This window comes from Haliaeetus albicilla, chromosome W (genome assembly GCF_947461875.1).
Source record: "Haliaeetus albicilla chromosome W, bHalAlb1.1, whole genome shotgun sequence".
NCBI classification, from domain to species: domain Eukaryota; kingdom Metazoa; phylum Chordata; class Aves; order Accipitriformes; family Accipitridae; genus Haliaeetus; species Haliaeetus albicilla.
In genome coordinates, this window is record NC_091515.1 from 19,774,023 (window position 1) to 19,794,583 (window position 20,561).

Below are 20,561 nucleotides of genomic sequence, written 5' to 3' on the forward strand. Positions count from 1 at the left end.
TGTCATTTTACTAGTGTTATCATTATCATTATTAGTTTCTTCTTTTCTGTTCTATTAAACCGTTTTTATCTCAACCCAGGAGTTTTACTTCTTTTTTCTGATTTTCTTCCCCATCCCACTGGATGTGGGGGAGTGAGCGAGCGGCTGTGTGGTGCTTAGTTGCTGGCTGGGGTTAAACCACAACAGAAAGGCAGGTGCTGCTTGACCAACCTGATCTCCTTCTATGACCAGGTGACCCACCTAGTGGATGAGGGAAAGGCTGTGGATGTTGTCTACCTGGGCTTTAGTAAGGCCTTTGACACTGTCTCTTATGGCATACTCCTTGAGAAGCTGGCGGCTCATGGCTTAGACAAGTTACCCTTCACTGGCTAAAAAAACTGGCTGGCTGGATGAGCCCAGAGGGTTGTGGTGAATGGAGTTAAATCCAGTTGGTGGCAGGTCACAAGTGGTGTTCCCCTGGGCTCAGTATTGGGGCCAGTTCTGTTTAATATCTTTATCAATGATCTGGATGAGGGGATTGAGTGCACCCTCAGCAAGTTTGCAGATGACACCAAGTTGGGAGGCAGGGTTGATCTGCTTGAGGGTAGGAAGGGTCTACAAAGAGATCTGGACAGGCTGGATTGATGGGCTGAGGCCAACTGTATGAGGTTCAACAAGGCCAAGTGCCAGGTCCTGCACTTGGGTCACAACAACCCCATGCAACGCTACAGGCTTGGGGAAGAGTGGCTGGAAAGCTGCCCAGCAGAAAAAGACCTGGGGGTGCTGGTTGACAGCCAGCTGAATATGAGCCAGCAGTGTGCCCAGGTGGCCAAGAAGGCCAATGGCATCCGGGCCTGTATCAGAAATAGTGTGGCCAGCAGGAGCAGGGAAGTGATTGTATCCTGTATTCAGCACTGGTGAGGCTGCACCTTGAGTACTGTGTTCAGTTTTGGGCCCCTCACTACAGGAAAGACATTGAGGTGCTGGGATGTGTCCAGAGAAGGGCAACCAAGCTGGTGAGGGGCCTGGAGCACAAGTCTTATGAGGAGCGGCTGAGGGAACTGGGGCTGTTTAGTCTAGAGAAAAGGAGGCTGAGGGGAGACCTTATTGCTCTCTACAACTACCTGAAAGGAGGTTGTAGTGAGGTTGGTGCTGGTCCCTTCTATCAAGTAACTAGTGATAGGATGAGAGGAAATGGCCTCAAGTTGCAGCAGGGGAGGTTTAGATTGGATATTAGGAAAAATTTCTTCACTGAAAGGGTTGTCAGGCATTGGAATAGGCTGCCCAGGGAAGTGGTTGAGTCACCATCCCTGGAGGTATTCAAAAAGCATGTAGACAAGGCACTTCAGGACATGGTTTAGTGGGCATGGTTGATGGTTGGACTCGATGATCTTCAAGGTCTTTTCCAACCTAAACAATTCTATGATTCTAGGAAGTTGTCCTCAATGCATTCCAGTAGTTTCCTGGACTGCTTGCAGTTCGCTGTGCCGCTCTTCCAGCAGATGTCCAGATGGTTGAAGTCCCCTATCAGGATCAGGGCCTGTGAGCATGGTGCTTCCTGCAGTTGAAGAAAGAACTCTTCATCAATCTCCTCTCCTTGATTGGGTGGCCTGTAGTAGACACCAACCACAAAGTTTCCTTTGTTGGCTTGGTCTCTAATTTTCACCCATAAGCTCTCGACCTATGCATTGCTGTTCTTCAAAGATAGCTCTGTGCAATCAATCCCATTTTTGGCATAGAGGGCAGCTCCCCCACCTCTCCTTCCTTGCCTGCCCCTTCTGAACAGTTTATAGCCATCAATCACAGCACTCCAGTCATGCAATTCATCCCACCAAGTTTTTGTGACAGCAATCAGGTCATAGTTTTCCATCTGGGCAGCAGTTACCAGCTCCTCCTGTTTGTTTCCCATGCTGCATGCATTGGTATAGAGGCACTTCAGCTGGGCTATTGGCCACTGTGGGAGCAGCTCGGAACACCTGGCATTTGTTTTCAAGTATGACTGTTAGAATTTGTTGTGCTGTATGTTTGCCAGTCGTTGAAGAACTAGTTTTACAAGGTCAGGTTGGAGGATGGCCTTGTGTAGGCCTGGGAAGATGTGGCTGAAGATAGTCATGAGTATGTGTATGGAATGTTTTTATCTTTAACTGTTCTGAGGACTGGCAAACATCCCAGCTGGGCCAGATATGCCCTCCTGTGTTAGTAGTATTGGCTGTATGCCGTTAGTTCTTTCTAGATCTTTGTTGAAACATATATATAAGTTGGATTCTTTTGTGAAATAAAGGGAATCTTGCACAGAGAGCTTGAGCGCTTAATTCAGTCGCCGCAGCCACATCCCCTTTTTAGAGGGGTTTGCCCTAATTCCCTTGAGGCAATCCACAGATGTTTCCCTGTTGCTTCCTAATGCCTCAGCTACCCCTGGCTATTCTCTAGTGCTTAGAACTCCATCCCCTTCCCCTGCTAAATCTAGTTAAATCTAATTAAACTCCACTTACTTATTATGTCACTGTGACATATTTGATTTACGAATTAAACAGATGCAACCTCTTATGTGTTTCCAAAAAATTGCCTCATTTATATGCAAGTTTTGAACCCCATTCATTTCATTCATGATTTCTAACATGCAGAAAAACTGGGCATCTCCAGATTAATCATGCATTCAGTTAACAGACTCAAGTATTCTATTGTACAATAACTACTATAGGAAGGAGCAACTGTGATACGAGACATTAGAAAGCACACTGTTCAGAATACCTATGATTATGTATTCTTTCTCATACCCACCTATGTATCAAAAGTGTCAGGAAGAAAAAAAATTATATATATCCCTGAAGTTTCATTGGGAACAGTAACTCGTATTACACTGTACAAGCAAGGCAACTAGGAAATTAATCAGGTTTCTGGAAAGACTCTCCAGCCTGCAGCTTGGGAAATCTTTTCTAAGACTTTTCAGCTGTACAGGAATACAGCTATCATCAAACCCACATTCATTAGACTGAAGAGGTACAGATGGGATACATAAGTTTAGCTGAAATAGAGTACACTGTATGAACATCATGAGAAGAATGTATTTTAAAACGTTGGGGTAAATCACTGATATCAAGATGTGAAGTTGCTCCCATCCTGATGTGTGTAATGACATGGGTGAGTAGTTTCATTATTCTAAAACAAACAAAACCAAAACAAGATAGTCCTTCTACACAAGAGCTGTTTTTTTCCAATGATATGTTTCATTCACTGCATCCAATCTAATCCAACTGTGCTATATATACCCACATTATAATTCACCTCTGCTCTAGGTGATGACAGCTGCATTCTCATGTAGTCAAAATACCTCAGAAGTCTTCCAAAACTGTAACTTCCCCCTTACAAAGCCTTTTAATAGAAATAACATGAGCTTATGCTCTAAGAAACCATCAAAAGATTTACTGGTTTAATATAGAGAAAAATCAATCAAAATTTTTTACATAATAAAGGTTGTTAGGAAATGTATTCATGAAACATACTGCAAAATGAGTTACTGTCACATGTAAAATGGGAAATCCTGGTATGCACAGAAATTAGTATGCAAAGAAATTACATGCATTGTGTGGATAAAAATCTACTCTATTTTAGTGTAATACAATGCATCTTTTACAGATCTTGAAAAAAAATAATTCTCTCTTAATTTTATTTATAACACACTTGTTACTTTTTTCCTCTCCTCCCTCTACATCTATATGCCTAGCACTATAATAAAACAAATGGGTAGGCCTTATCACCTCTCTACACTCCAAGTTTGATGCCAGATTAATGAATAGGCACTTCTACAAACAACTATTTCTGAAAGCTTATAAAAACATTTATGATCTTTACTGATAAGTTTAAACCTCCAGAAAATTCCTTTAAAATGTGTGATAAATATTAAGAATTGCAATATTAAATATTCAAATCTTAAACTCATAAATTATTGATGTTTATTGTTTTAATTTGCTATAGATGTTAATAAATTAACTTTACTATTTAAAATAAGTAGTTAATATTGTTGAATGTTAAATTATTAAATGTATTATTATATTAATTACATAAAATAACCAGAAAATGAATCAATGAATTTTCTTAAAAATCCAATAAAGGAAAATGTGTTATCACTTACTGTTTTTGTCTCATGTTGGAGTGTAATTTCATGAGAATCTGGAATTTTCTTGACAGGGTTCTGAAAAAAAAAAAATCTACCTCTGTGAAAACAGTGCTATGACATTAGTGGTGGTTAAAGAGGTTGTATTAGATAGCGTGGGACCTGAGCATGATGTAAATGGTATTGAATAAGGGGTGGAGAATGTGCTGGTTTTGATTGGAAAGAGTTAATTTTCTTAACAGTAGTGTGGTGGGTTGACCCTGGTTGGATGCCAGGTGCCCACCAAAGCCACTCTATCACTCCCCCTTCTCAGCTGGACAGGGGGGAGAAAATACAACAAAAGGCTCATGGGTCAAGATAAGGACAGTTTAATAAAGTGAAAGCAAAGGTCGCGCGCAAAAGCAAAGAAAAACAAATGATGTTATTCTCTACTTCCCATCAGCAGGCGATGTCTAGCCACTTCCTGGGAAGCAGGGCTTCAGTACGCGTAGTGGTTGCTCTGGAAGACAAAAAAAATGCCCCCCTTCCATCTCCCTTTACTTAGCTTTTATATCTGAGCTGACGTCATATGGTATGGAATATCTGTTTGGTTAGTTTAGGTCAGCTGTCCTGGTTATGTCCCCTCCCAAGATCTTGCCCTGCCCCAGCCTGCCAGTGAGGGGGGGGCAAAAATGCTGGAGAGACAGCCTTGATGCTGTGCCAGCACTGCTCAGCAGTAGCCAAAACACTGGTGTGCTATCAACACCTTTCTAGCTACCAATGCAGAGCACAGCGCTATGAGGGCTGCTATGGGGAGAATTAACTCCATCTCAGCCAGACCCAATACAGTTAATTTTCTTCACAGTAGCTAGTATGGGACTATGTTTTGGATTTGTGCTGAAAACAGTGTTGATAATGCCAAGATGTTTTAGTTATTGCTGAGCAGTGCTTTCACAGAGTCAAGGCCTTTTCTGCTTCTCACACCACCCCACCAGCAAGTAGGCTGGGGGTGCACAAGAAGTTGGGAGGGGACACAGCTGGGACAGCTGACCCCAACTGACCTGAGGGATATTCCAGACCACATGACATCATGCTCAGCATATAAAGCTGGGGGAAGAAGAAGGAAGGGGGGGATGTTCGGAGTGATGGCGTTTGTCTTCCCAAGTAACCGTTACATGTGATGGAGCCCTGCTTTCCTGGAGATGGCTGAACACCTGTCTGCTGATGCAAAGTGGTGAACGAATTCCTTGTTTTGCTTTGCTTGTGTGCATGGCTTTTGCTTTACCTATTAAACTGTCTTTATCTCAACCCACGAGTTTTCTCACTTCTACTCTTCCAGTTCTCTCCCCCATCCTGCTGGCGGGGAGTGAGCAAGTGGCTATGTGGTGCTTAGTTGCTGGCTGGGGTTAAACGACAACACCATGATTTTTAGCCTGGTACCATAGCCAAATTCTATTTTGAGCAATTACGGTCTACTTAAATTCTCCATCTAAATCAGCAGGAAATGGCTTTCTTCCATTCTGAACAAGTAAGTATTACTGGTATGTCCTGTTAAACCCCTGCAAAAATTTAAAAGTGTCTCAAAACAATTCTAAAACTTGGAATAGGGCTATGCTATCGTTTTGGAAAAATGCCCAAATCAGAGCACAACCTTGGAGAGGCCCAAGGCTGTACTTGTTTCAGGGACATAATTACAACGTGATTAGTATCCCTTTGGTATTGCTGGGAGAAATAGATCTGGATTCCAAAGAGGTATCAACTGTAACTAAGCTCCATACAGAAGATAAAGCCTTACAAATCCATCTGGCAAATTCTTCCAACAACCACCTCTATACCTGTTGCTTCAAGTGAGGAAAAAAAAGTGTCACAAGATGCTAGCACTCCATTAAGTCCTGTTAAATATCTCAGCACATTTATCTAATCACATGTAGAAGAGAATATTCATAAATACACACTCTCTTACTAATGTATTTTAATAGGTGTCATCCGTTACCTTGAAAAATGCACTATATCCTAGACTTAAAGCTGTCCACCCACCAACCCTGTCATAACTGCTTTGGCTCTTCTCCTGTCCCCTTCCAGCAAGACTTTATTTTGGTTGCACAAACACCAGATACACACCCAGTGCATCTTGCCTGGCAAAAATGCTGGAAAAGGCACTACTATATCTCCCAACTTTAAAATTTACCAGATGAAATATTGTCCTCGTTAAGAATCTGTCCTCTGCAAAACAAGCCATTTTCTCTTTTAAAACATCCCTGTTTTGAAACAAAAGATTTTCTTCAGGTTTTCCAGAAAGGCATACTTTTGGGGATAGAAACCAAACCTGAAAAGCTTCAGGCTACAGGAGATGCTCTGCTTCCTCCCTCCTCCCCTCAGCTTATGACCATGTGAAAAACCGGCACTGACAATCTAATCAGGATTTCTACTCTGTTAGGAGAAAAAGCACTACAGAAAAGCATGGATCGTACTTCAAATAGACAACTCTACTCCTCATCTTCCTCATATAAAGAGGAAAATTGTAACAAGAGGAAAATATCAGAGGGACTTGATACCAAGTGTACCTAACATCCTTAAAACATACTCGATACAGCAATGCCCCTTACACTACTACAAAACAAGCACTGTAAAACATCTGTATAAGTACTTACAAGCATATTATGCCTTGTTAAGAATCATCACTGCTGGCACGAATGGAGGTGAATTATACTAAGTCAATAAATCTAAATATTTATTTATTAAATGTAACTACCATCAGTATTAACACAGAATTTAATCAAACACAGAAAAATGCTTTACAACAGCTACCACAAAATCTTGAGTATATAAAATGAACTTACATAAATTCAGAGAAAAAAAGTAACTCAAGTCAGAATTCACATATGTAATACAATATCTACAGCTCATCAAAAATTTATGTTCAGTTTGTATCACATGTAAATGTATATTACAGAAACAAAAACTAACAGTGCTGATTCAAAACATTACAAGGCAAAATGTTCAGCAATTAACTGCTATTATTAATTTTCCTATAAAAACACCAATAAGGTATGAAAAATTCCCTTCAAAGATAATAACCACCAGCTACTCCTTCCACCTGACGATTATTCAGTAGAATACACGATGTGAATTGGGCAGTCCTGGGCCAACCCTAGACTCAAGAGATGCTAATCTCGTAGCAACCAATTTTGACAAATGTCTCTATTGACAGTCTCTCATAAGAAAGCAAAAGAAACAACTGAACAAGCAATGGTGGAAAAATGATGTTCCTGTAATAAAAGCCACATCTAAAGTCAGGCTTGAGAGACAGTAGCAAGCTACCAGGACAAAGCCAGTATTTTGATGCATTTTATCTATTATACAAAGTTCACAAAACTTCAGAGTACAGAACTGCACCTCACATAACTATTAAAGAAAAATTTGTTTTCTTCACAGTCAAAAATATAGATGCTTGTGTTTTAAATGTTACCTCAGCAGCAAAATATGATAACAAAAGAGAGACAGTCTCACAATCCATCTGGAAACAAAAGAATTATTCAATGGAGCTTTCCATTTCTCTTCTCACAGTTCTGCCCCCATGCATACCAACCACAGCCTGATGTACAAGCAAGAAAAAGGAATCACAGAGTTCTCATAACAGCAACACCTGCCGCCTTTGGAGCTCACAAGATCATACTGTGATCACCAATTGATCAACAGGAAATCAGGAAAGCACAGCTGTTTCCCAATTCCCTTCACAGCAAAGAAAATAACTGAGTTCATGAGCAGCAGTAAGGGGAGGCTCTAGACCCCAAAGGCCTCTGGCATCCATGCTGACACAAAATCTTCCCAGTTATAAATTAACTGTTTAGACTGAAAACCCACAAGTCTCATATTTCCACCACTCTGCTTATTCTCAACCAAATGTATTCTAGACTGTTTTGTAACTATTGTTCAGACAAACTTAAATCACACCAGTCTGCAAGTTACCTTTCTGTCTGAAACTTTTCATTGGGGTCTTTTAACTCTGGTTTCATATATATATATACACACACACAAAAAAAAAAAATTAATAACTTTATGTCGCTAGAAATTAAAACAGTCAACCAGCAAACAAAGTGACTACTGAGAAACACAGGTTGAAGTAAAATCAGCTGTTTCTGCACATTGTTTTTCCTTTGATATTCTAGAGAAATTTATAGAACTAAAGCAAGAGTTTCACTAAACAAGATGCCCACTGCCCTTTGGAGAGAGATAATGAAAATAAGTTATATTCAGTGCACAGAATCCATAAATCTGACGGGCATACAAGCAATTATATAAAATTTTTTTAAAATCCATAGCTCATTGGCACATGACAGACATCAAGTTAAAGTAACAATCCAGTCATTTTTTCCAAAATTATTTATACGTATAATAGACTGCATTTTAGAGATTTCAATGCACAAAGCCCTACTAAGGTGCAATCATCTTTGATGGAGGTGTCGTGGTTTAACCCCAGCCAGCAACTAAGCACCACGCAGCCGCTCACTCACTCCCCCCCATCCAGTGGGATGGGGGAGAAAAATCTGGAAAAAGAAGCAAAACCCGCAGGTTGAGATAAGAACGATTTAATAGAAGAGAAAAGAAGAAACTAATAATGATAATGATAACACTAATAAAATGACAACAGTAGTAATAAAAGGATTGGAATGTACAAATGATGCGCAGGGCAATTGCTCACCACCCGACGACCAACAACCCAGCTAGTCCCAGAGCCGCAATTCCCTGCCCCCACTTCCCAGTTCCTATACTAGATGGGATGTCACATGGTATGGAATACACCGTTGGCCACTTTGGGTCAGGTGCCCTGGCTGTGTCCTGTGCCAACTTCTTGTGCCCCTCCAGCTTTCTCGCTGGCTGGGCATGAGAAGCTGAAAAATCCTTGACTATAGTCTAAACACTACTGAGCAACAACTGAAAACATCAGTGTTATCAACATTCTTCACATACTGAACTCAAAACATAGCACTGTACCAGCTACTAGGAAGACAATTAACTCTATCCCAGCTGAAACTAGGACAGGAGGACAACAGAAAACAGGTACACAGCACACTATAACACAGAGGGATTAAAAAGAAACACATATTTTCTATTTCATTGCTGATAACCTCCTCTGCTTCGTAAGCTCTCTCTACTACTGAAAGCCTTACCCTTTTCTGTGGAACATACATATTACCTCCAAAAATATACAGAGTTTTACCACTTAAGAGATGTTATGCATCTTCCTGCCATTTCTCAATTATTAAATAATATTGTTCTCCCACGCTGCTATGACTACCTAAATGAGTGCTCAGCATTTAGTTACTTTCTCCTACAAGACCTCATTTATTCCATAAATATGAATAAATGAAGGAATCTGCTACAACTTGGCACTAATCTGTAGTTTGAACATAATAACATTTAGGAATCCATATAGTACTCACTACTGAGATAAAAGAGATGATTATACCATAAACTGAAACAGTAGTGTATATAGGACTTTTGATTCATGTCAACCTAATAAAATTACTCAACTAAAATTACTCAACAAAAGAAACGTCAAAGGATGCCAGCCTTCCACTGATGATGCAATAAAAAAAGACGTTGAATATTTAGTGTATTTCCATTATAGCTTACTTGACCAACGTGGTGAAACTTTCTTTGATGCAACCAAATAATTTTACCAATTCAGTATATGTAGGCAAGACTATTGCCAATACACTTAATTGAAAGGTATATATATTTTATTTCAGAAAGGAATTACAGCAAGCTAAATATATAATGCTTTTTGCTAACCACAGAAAGTGACATCTCTAACAGACCATGGAACCAGGGGAAAAGTTTTCCCAAATTTTAATCCAGTCTTACAACAAAATTATGGTCAAACCACAAACTATTTGTATCAATTCTCATTTGCAAAAGAAAACCCTAGTAATTTTTGGCATGAGTTACAAGAAAAATTTAGGTATACAAGATGAACTACCATTATTTAGCTAATCTGATATGTGTGGGTTTTTAAGCAAAATTCTCTATGATTTTCCAACACGTGCAAAATTCCATTAATTATTAGGAAGAGCAATCTAGAGATACTCAGTTTAATTCCTTAAGGCCCTGACAAGAAGGCATTCCACAGAAATATACGCCCCCCCCCCCCCCCCCAAGACAACTACTGCTTATAGTTCTGGTGTTTTCAAATCTCCATTGTTTGTAAGAAAATAAGTAAGGATATAACATGGAAACAAAACAATGAACAATAAACTCTGTGTAGAAAATATCAGTATGAATAGCTACAAAAGATTTCTGATGCAAAGTTTTGTGCAATACTTCAATGAAATATTAGCAGACATGAGGCTTAACCTTGGGTTTACTTGCCAGGATATAACACGATTTCAAGTTTACACTGTTTTATTTTAGTGTCGTATACACTGAAATCCTTTGAGCATCTTGGAGAACTTTTACTCTCCCAAAGATTAAAGATACTTGGCAGGACTTGATTCCCAAGCCTGATTGTTTCTTTCTGTGTGTCTTTAATTATTCAGCGCCTTAAGGCAGTTACAAGCTTCAGAAGTGCTGACAGTGGAGCAAAAGATTGTCTTTTCTGGGAAGAGAAATGGGGACATCTAGGGAGAGCTGTGATTTAGAAGAGCATTCTGGTGAGACCCCAAAGAATGAACAAAACACCTGTGCAGAATAAGCATACATTTTTTGAGATTTACCACTTCCTAGTACATACATGCACAAAGTTAGCAGCTATTAATAGATACTTTCAGAAGTTGTTCTTCTTTGTGTAAATCCAATATATTGTGGGTTTTTTCCAAAATGACAAGCATCTGGGTTCACCACAATCTGTGTACACGCTAACACTCTGGATAATGAAAAAGGTTGAAAACTATTTAGAGCCAAAACTGAACAAGACCAAACATTTCCTTCAGCATCAATAAATGTAAGTAATTTTCAAGACAGGAACTATTATTCTGATTATCTGTTGGAGAGATTCATGTTTAATTAAATTTCTGGATAAAGCACTGTATTTTCAGATTTTACTATGAGCTGAAAAATGTATAAACAAGCAGACCTGAGATGGGAGAAAAGATGAAAATTGGCAGAAAAGAAGTAGTGACTTCAATATGACATGATCCACAGCAACTGAAACCTACTGAGTCTACGACGTCCTCAGGAATATGGACTCACTCCACAGTGCCATTACAGCTCGAAGTTAAGGGAATTCCTGATACAGACCAATATTAATTCATAAGTTAACTTAAGGCACTTATGACTTACAACATTCACAAAGAAAGTTTGGGATTTATCAGCAGTTGGTTCCCTAAGACAAAACAAGTCATGTCTGGGATACAGATGAGATCACAGGAGATATGGCACTAAAAACGTACAGTTTGATAATTAAAGAAATCAGTAGGCAACAGTAAATCAAACAGATCAAAGTAATAAAAAACCTTAAAGCATCAGAAATTCCCGTCACTTATCCCCTGAAAAAAAAATCCCCCAAAATCTGTGATCATACAAGGTTAGGCTTGCTCTAAAAAACAGTTATGTCATTGCTCAAAAAGATGCTCTCACTCATTTTAAGCGAGTAGTCTAAACTTTATGTTTTATAGTTCACAAGACGCAAGGTAAGATATTTTACAGGAAAAGAACAAACTAAACACCTAGTCAAAACTAAAAAGCAATTGACAAGAAACCCCTGAGACATCTTAGAATTTGTTTTTAGGATTAGGTTTATATTTCTGTAACAGGACATACAGGTTATATCTGCTACCAAATAGTTCAAAACAGCATAAGTAAGTCTATTTTTACAGGACTCTTACCATTGTTGCTACACTCTAACAAACCAGTCCGACACATATTCAGATTTAGAAAAAAACAAACCAAAACAAAAAAACCCCCTCAGTTACAGCAGTACATTTCCTCAGAACAATTTTGGCACAATTATTCCCCCTAGATTCAAGCCCACCCTTTCTTGAAAAAAGTTCTACACATGCATTGGTGTGAGAGACTAAAAGAGTTAATGCCTCAAACATTGTGGTGGGGCAAGTTCTGCTTAAAGACGAACTCTACATAACAATGAACCCTGCATAGCAAGTTTGAAAGCACAAACCATGCATGACACCTGTCCTGGTTTAACCCCAGCCAGCAACTAAGCACCACGCAGCCGCTCACTCACTCCCCACCCACCCAGTGGGATGGGGGAGAAAATCTGGAAAAAGAAGTAAAACTCCTGGGTTGAGATAAGAACAGTTTAATAGAACAGAAAAGAAGAAACTAATGATGATAATGATAACACTAATAAAATGACAACAGTAGTAATAAAAGGATTGAAATGTACAAATGATGCGCAGGGCAATTGCTCACCACCCGCCGACCGACACCCAGCCAGTCCCAGAGCCGCGATTCCCTGCCCCCACTTCCCAGTTCCTATACTAGATGGGATGTCACATGGTATGGAATACCCCGTTGGCCAGTTTGGGTCAGGTGCCCTGGCTGGGCATGAGAAGCTGAAAAATCCTTGACTCTAGTCTAAACACTACTGAGCAACAACTGAAAACATCAGTGTTATCAACATTCTTCACATACTGAACTCAAAACACAGCACTGTACCAGCTACTAGGAAGACAGTTAACTCTATCCCAGCTGAAACCAGGACAGTATCCACCCCTCATTCTATACCATTGACCTCATGCTCAGTTCCCATACCTTTAGTTACATTCTGATCAATCATCATCACCTTTCCATCCCTTTGAGACATATGAACAATGAGAGATATATATATATATGTGTACACACACAGAGATATCATTCCTTTAGTTCATGGGTTATGTTCATAAAACATTTCTTGAGTTCATTTAGTTTCCGACTCTGGGCTCCATCTCTCATACCAGTCTGTCTGGGCAGGAGGGATGGTGCAAAGTCCTCTCAGTCGGTAGAGCAGAATTGGGCTTCAGTGCGGTGTGACGAGCAGGTGACATTGGACGCAGCAGGAGCAGGAGGATGGTGTGCACCGTTGGATTGTTGCATGCTGGAGTCAGTTCTGGTTCCATCACTACTGCGCTTTGCTCAGTTTTATCACAGTTCTTTCTTGCTTGATCCAAGTGATTCTTACTGCAGTACTATGGATATAGCATATAACAATTATAGTAATGATAACATACAGTGGCAGGGTTATATAGCAACTAATATACAGTTCAATTCTGCCTATTCTCACCTAAAATCAAATCCTCTTGAGGCACACATCGGACTTCCCCATCTTTTCGCATCACCCACCAAGTGCACCCAGGCCCTTGAGCAAAAGCAATCCCACGAATGGGTTTACCTTTGCCTGAGGCAGGAGTAACCCAGACTGTTTTCCCTAACATATTTTTCATGTGCACTACAGGGACTTTATCCCCTTCTACAGTATGTAAAAATTCTGATTGGGCAGGGCCACTCCGATTGGCAGATCCTCTGGTGTTGACTAACCAGGTGGCTTTTGCTAAATGTGTATCCCAATGTTTGAAAGTTCTGCCCCCCATTGCTTTCAATGTAGCTTTTAACAGTCCATTGTATCGCTCAATTTTCCCAGAGGCTGGTGCATGATAGGGGATATGATACACCCACTCAATGCCATGCTCTTTGGCCCAGGTGTCTATGAGGTTGTTTCGGAAATGAGTCCCGTTGTCTGACTCAATTCTTTCTGGGGTGCCATGTCGCCACAAGACCTGCTTCTCAAGGCCCAGGATAGTGTTCCGGGCAGTGGCATGGGGTACAGAATATGTTTCCAGCCATCCGGTGGTTGCTTCCACCATTGTAAGCACATAGCGCTTGCCTTGGCGAGTTTGTGGGAGTGTGATATAGTCAATCTGCCAGGCTTCCCCAAATTTATATTTCAGCCATCGCCCTCCATACCACAGGGGCTTTAACCGCTTGGCTTGCTTAATTGCAGCACATGTTTCACATTCATGGATAACCTGCGCGATAGTGTCCATGGTCAGGTCCACCCCTCGATCTCGAGCCCATCTATATGTTGCATCTCTTCCCTGATGGCCTGAGGTATCATGGGCCCACAGAGCCATAACTAGATCACCCTTATGTTGCCAGTCCAGGTCCACCCGAGCCACTTCAATCTTGGCAGCCTGATCCACCTGTTGGTTGTTTCGATGTTCTTCAGTGGCCCGACCCTTGGGTACATGAGCATCTACATGACGTACTTTTACAACCAGATTCTCTAGCCGGGACTCAATATCTTGCCACAGTGCGGCAGCCCAAATGGGTTTACATCTGCGCTGCCAGTTGCTCTGCTTCCATTGCTGTAACCATCCCCACAGGGCATTTGCCACCATCCATGAGTCAGTATAGAGATAGAGCACTGGCCACTTTTCTCTTTCAGCAATATCTAATGCTAGCTGGATGGCTTTCACCTCTGCAAACTGACTCGATTCACCTTCTCCTTCAGCAGTTTCTGCAACTTGTCGTGTAGGACTCCATACAGCAGCTTTCCACCTTCAATGCTTTCCCACAATGCGACAGGACCCATCAGTGAACAGGGCATATTGCCTCTCATTTTCTGGCAGTTTATTATACAGCGGGGCTTCTTCAGCATGTGCCACCTCCTCCTCTGGCGACATTCCAAAATCTTTGCCTTCTGGCCAGTCCGTGATCACTTCTAAAATTCCTGGGCGACTGGGGTTTCCTATGCGAGCCCGTTGTGTGATGAGTGCCACCCACTTACTCCACGTGGCGTCAGTCGCGTGATGTGTAGAGGAGACCCTCCCTTTGAACATCCAGCCCAGCACTGGCAGTCGGGGTGCTAAGAGGAGCTGTGTCTCAGTACCAACCACTTCTGAGGCGGCTCAAACTCCTTCATACGCTGCCAATATCTCTTTTTCAGTTGGAGTATAGCGAGCCTCGGATCCTCTGTATCCCCGACTCCAAAACCCCAGGGGTCGGCCTCGGGTCTCCCCAGGTGCTTTCTGCCAGAGGCTCCAGGTAGGGCCATTCTCCCCAGCAGCAGTAGAGAGCACATTTTTAACATCTTGTCCTGTCCGGACTGGTCCAAGGGCTACTGCATGAACAATCTCCTGCTTAATTTGTTCAAAGGCTTGTTGTTGCTCAGGGCCCCATTTAAAATCATTCTTCTTCCGGGTCACTTGATAGAGAGGGCTTACAATCAAACTGTAATTTGGAATATGCATTCTCCAAAACCCCACGACACCTAAGAAGGCCTGTGTGTCCTTTTTATTAGTTGGTGGAGACATAGCTGTTATTTTGTTGATCACATCCATTGGGATCTGATGACATCCATCTTGCCATTTTATTGCCAAAAACTGGATCTCCTGTGCAGGTCCCTTGACCTTACTTTCTTTTATGGCAAAACCGGCTTTCAGAAGGATTTGGATTATTTTCTTCCCTTTCTCAAAGACTTCTTCTGCCGTCTTGCCCCATACGATGATGTCATCAATGTATTGCAGGTGTTCCGGAGCTTCACCTTTTTCCAGTGCAGTCTGGATTAGTCCATGGCAAATGGTGGGGCTGTGTTTCCACCCCTGGGGCAATCGATTCCAAGTGTACTGGACACCCCTCCAAGTAAAGGCAAATTGTGGACGACACTCTGCTGCCAGAGGGATTGAGAAAAACGCATTAGCAATGTCAATTGTGGCATACCACTTGGCTGCCTTTGACTCTAGCTTGTATTGAAGTTCTAGCATATCTGGAACGGCAGCACTCAGCGGTGGCGTAACTTCATTCAGGCCGCAATAGTCAGCTGTTAGTCTCCACTCCCCATTAGACTTCCGCGCTGGCCATATGGGACTATTAAAGGGTGAGTGAGTTTTGCTGATCACTCCTTGGCTCTCCAGTTGGCGAATCAACTTGTGGATGGGAATCAGAGAGTCTCGGTTGGTGCGATATTGCCGCCGGTGCACCGTCGTGGTAGCAATTGGCACTTGTTGTTCTTCAACCTTGAGCAACCCCACAATTGAAGGGTCTTGAGAGAGACCAGGCAGGGTAGACAGCTGTTCAGTGCCCTCCGTCTCCAAGGCAGCTATACCGAAAGCCCATCGATACCCCTTCGGGTCCTTAAAATACCCCCTCCTGAGATAGTCTATGCCAAGGATACACGGAGCCTCTGGACCAGTCACAATGGGGTGTTTCTGCCCTTCATTCCCAGTTAGGCTTACTTCAGCCGCCGATACAGTTAACTCTTGGGATCCCCCTGTCACACCAGAAATACAAATGGGTTCTGCCCCCTTATAACTTGATGGCATTAGAGTGCACTGTGCGCCGGTGTCTACTAGAGCCTTATACTCCTGTGGGTCTGACGTGCCAGGCCATCGAATCCACACAGTCCAATAGACCCGGTTATCCCTTTCCTCCACCTGGCTGGAGGCAGGGCCCCTCTAATTCTGGTCAGAGTCTCCAGTATTCACTTCTCGTAAAATTGGCTCAGAATTCCCTTCAAGAGGATCAGAAATAAAATCAGCCCTTCTACTCTGTTTGGAAACTGGAGCGGCATTTTTCCTGGTAGAATCCCCTTTTGTGGTGGTTTTTCCTCGCAGTTCACGTACCCGTGCATCTAGGACCAAGGTAGGTTTTCCGTCCCATTTCCTCATGTCCTCTCCATGATCACATAGGTAAAACCACCCGGCACCTCGCGGTGTGTACCTTCTATATTCTCTCTCTTGGGCAGAGGAATGCTCACTCCTAATAGCTGAGACATTGGTCCTTACAAGTGGGGAGTAGGACATATCCTCTTTGATCTGTTGGACATCCTGGGACAGCTTCTCCACAGCCGAAATGCAGGCTTGTAGGGAGGAGGAGAGATTTTCTTCGTATTGACGGAGTTGGCGAGCCACTTCCTCCACTGTCGGTGCCTCTTCGTCTTTCTAGGCCATTATTGCCAGTGAGTTGTCATAGGACGATGGTGCGCTCCGTACAAACTTCCGCCACATGGGTCGTGTGCATTGGACTTTGTCTGGATCTTTGGGTAATTGTGGGTTGTCCGGGTCATGATGAATTGTTTCTAGCACAGCTAATTCCCTCAGATATTTTTTTCTGTAATCCCTACACCTCATCCCTTTAGACATAAACTGTTGACCAAGTCTGGGACTAGGAGTGGATCCAGCTGCCCCTAGACTCATCTCTGAGAAGGAGTCTAGAAAGCAAGGGGGTCCACTCTGAACCTTGTGACTCAACGGGAGGGCTCTCCTTATTGTCTTCCCTGAACTGATCCCCAAATAAGCAAGGCCTGCAGTATATGTTTGGTGATGTAGGGTTAGCACGTTACACAGTTTACTGACGTAGTTTCATGCCAATTTTTGTTGTGAGCATGCCAATTCTTGTTGTGAGCAAATAAAAGTTGAGTTTTGTGAGTTAAAGGATCCTTCGTGTCGTTTCACCTTATTCCTGATCTGGGAATCGGCAAACCTGAGTCTTCATCCTGAGAAATTGGGACATGACAATTGGGAAACAAACTATATGAAATATTTATATAAAATATTTATTTATATAGTTATTTCAAAATGCAGAAACAAAAAAGAAAAAGAGTAAACAACGTATACTAATTGATGATGAATTTCCCTTGAGATTCACATGCATACATTTTTAAAAAATCTGGGTATTTTAAAATGAAAATTATTTACATCTGTTGAATAGTCATTAGAAAAAATACAAACCCCCTGCATTTCAAACAGTCATACTTCACCTGCAAATTCAATCATAAAGGAAAGAGCATACTTACAAATTAGTTTACTCAAAAATGTTAAAACATTAAAGAGGAACAAAATACTTACATTATCTTCCTCCTCTGTATCATAATTGTCATTATTGTCATCACTATCCTTGAACCCAGGCAGAACTGGTGGCCCAATGAATTCATCATCATTATCAGTATCCTCAGCTGGACCTTGAGCAAAAGTCTGTGATTGCATGGAAGGACCAGTTAACTCTTCATCTGAGCTATCTTCACTGTTATTACAGGCTGTCTCTATGCATGGAAAAATTAAAAAAATTACTATTTCAAGATCATCAGCACTTCCACAGGAATCTTCAGATAAAAGATGTTGAGCACTGATATAAATTTGTAAACACTGAAATTAGCAGTAAAATGTAAACTAATTTTTATTAACAGTGTAGGCCCACCATCATCTTGAAAGCATAAGCAAAGCTTTAAAAAAAGGAATATCATAGCGACAGACAGTTCAAAAAAATGGACAGAATAAAACAAAGAAAAAGTTAGATGAACTGTAAAAATAACAGTACCCTGTCACTAATATGGGTTTCAATACTGCTTAGAAGCCAACAGAAAACACTGTTACATAGCATTTTCAAGATGCTGCTTCAGGTTGCAGCTTGTGCAGACACTCTACACCTCTGTTGGCTGGGTGGAACTCAAAAGAGTAATGGTCCAGGCTCACAACCAGAGTGAGAACACAAAGCATGGCACTTGCCTTATAATGCAAGTAAAGTAGTACAGGGAATCAGGCGCTTTTGACAAAATATTTAATATTCAGTAAACTATCACACATCTAGATTCTAAAAGTTACATTAAATTATCATTTCACTGCTGTCCAAATCAGTTGTGTGAACACATTATTTTTGGCATTGGAAAATTTCTGGAAAGTAAGTAGAACTATTTAATCCACGCTCATTCAGTATATTGAAAACAATGTGCTCCCTCTGCTGGTAGTTATCAAGTAGGTGGCATTCTAACTGGCAAAAGGTCTAAAAGTGATAAGCAGAAAACTTTGCCTTTTGACTAGGTTACATAGTATCATTACAGTGATACATTGCAGTGGAAATCAGCTGTTCCTTTCAGATTCAGTGAGATAAGCTCGAGTTGCAAGACTTGCTTTTAGAGCTTATATTTTAAGAGCATGTATGTGAGTTTACAAGTCAGCAGACTGCAAAAAAAGACAACTACAGAGGTATTGGGGTTTTTTTTTAAAAGTTTGGGTTATCACTTTAAAATGATAATAAAAACACGCAAGTTCAAGAACATAATAAAGCATTAAGAAAAGAGGTTCTAAACTGTGTAATTGTGACAGAGAATGCAGCCCTCCCCAAAACAGCTGTACGCCAAGCAAGTAATAGGTTACATAGCAAATATTTGTCTTAGATGAGCAAGTGGAATTCTATTTTAGGAAGAAATCAAAACAAACTAAAACCAACATGAATGAGGTCCTCAGATGCTACAGCGATGAGAAGGGCTTGCATGCCTGAAAACTTGTCTAATTTTTCCAACTATATTTACTAGCCTAATAAAAGATATTACCTCTACATACAAACTTCATTTTGCATAGTGATGAGAGACATTTAAAGACCTAGATCAGGATATGATTATCTAATAAATCTAACTCAAATAAAAAGAGCCTCTCTTATTCTACAACAATGGGGCAATCAATATCCTTTTACCAAAAGGAAGCTTTTCCAGCATGTGAGCAATGGGTTGGGACCTTCAAAGTTCTTCATGTTAGGTATCCCCAAAACTAAGAATTTTACAATACTATATGCAAGAGAGTTGGGTTTTAAGAGTCGCTACGTATTCCCAGACTAACAAACCACATATCTTTTCTCCAAAGGCAAAAAAATTTAATTAGTCTTAGAATGGAAAAAACATACACTGTAGCTGTCAGTGAGAAGTGTATACAACATAATGATTCAAGGAGGCCCTTCCAATCCTGGAGTACCAGATTTTCAGATCTTTCTATAGACACCTGTCATGGTTTAAGCCCAGCCAGCAACAAAGCACCACGAAGCAGCTCGCTCACTCCTCCCCCCTGGCCCTGGTGGGATGAGGAGGAGAAAACATAAAGAAAAGCTCATGAGTCAACACAAGGACAGGGAGGGATCACTCACCAATTATGGTCACGGGCAGAAAACAGACTCAACTTGGGGAAAAAACAAAATCAATTTAATTTACCACAAATCAAATCAAAACAAGGATAATGGGAAGTAAAACCAAGTCTTAAAACACCTTCCCCCCACCCCTCCCTCCTTCCCAGGCTCAGCTCCACTCCAAGTTTTCTCCACCTCCTCCCCCAAGCAGTGCAGGGGGACAGGGAATGGGGGTTGTGGTCAGTTCATCACAGATTGTCTCTGCCACTCCTTCCACCTCAGGGAGGACTCCTCACTCTTCCCCTGCTCCAGCATGGGGTCCCTCCCACAGGAGACAGTTCTCCACGAACTGCTCCAGTGTGGGTCCTTTCCACGAGCTGCAGTCCTTCAGGCACAGGCTGTTCCAGCACGGACTTTCCCATGGAGTCACAGCCATCTTCAGGGGCATTCACCTGCTCCAACATGTGGTCCTCCACAGGCTACAGGCGGGCATCTGCTCCCCTGCTCACCTCCATGGGCTGCAGGGGGACAGCCTGCTGTCTCACCACAGGCTGCAGGGGAATCACCTCCTCCCCCTCCTTCTTCACTGACCTTGGTGTCTGCATAGGTGTTTCTCTCACATTCCAATCCCCTCCCCCGCTGCAGGTTTCCCTTCTTAAATATG

The 20,561-nt window shown here is 41.6% G+C and overlaps 2 long non-coding RNA genes across 2 annotated transcripts in view; one reads left to right on the forward strand and one right to left on the reverse strand.

The window, feature by feature from the left end:
* LOC138683450 (uncharacterized) overlaps positions 1-20,561 on the forward strand; it is a 630,921-nt gene that overhangs the window by 79,899 nt on the left and 530,461 nt on the right. The gene's annotated exons all lie outside the window — the stretch shown is intronic.
* Positions 4,111-20,035, reverse strand: LOC138683449 (uncharacterized). The gene is made up of 3 exons (XR_011322976.1): positions 19,682-20,035; positions 17,854-18,047; positions 4,111-4,171 (listed from the first exon to the last, which is right to left on the reverse strand). It is a non-coding gene; the product is annotated as an uncharacterized lncRNA (long non-coding RNA).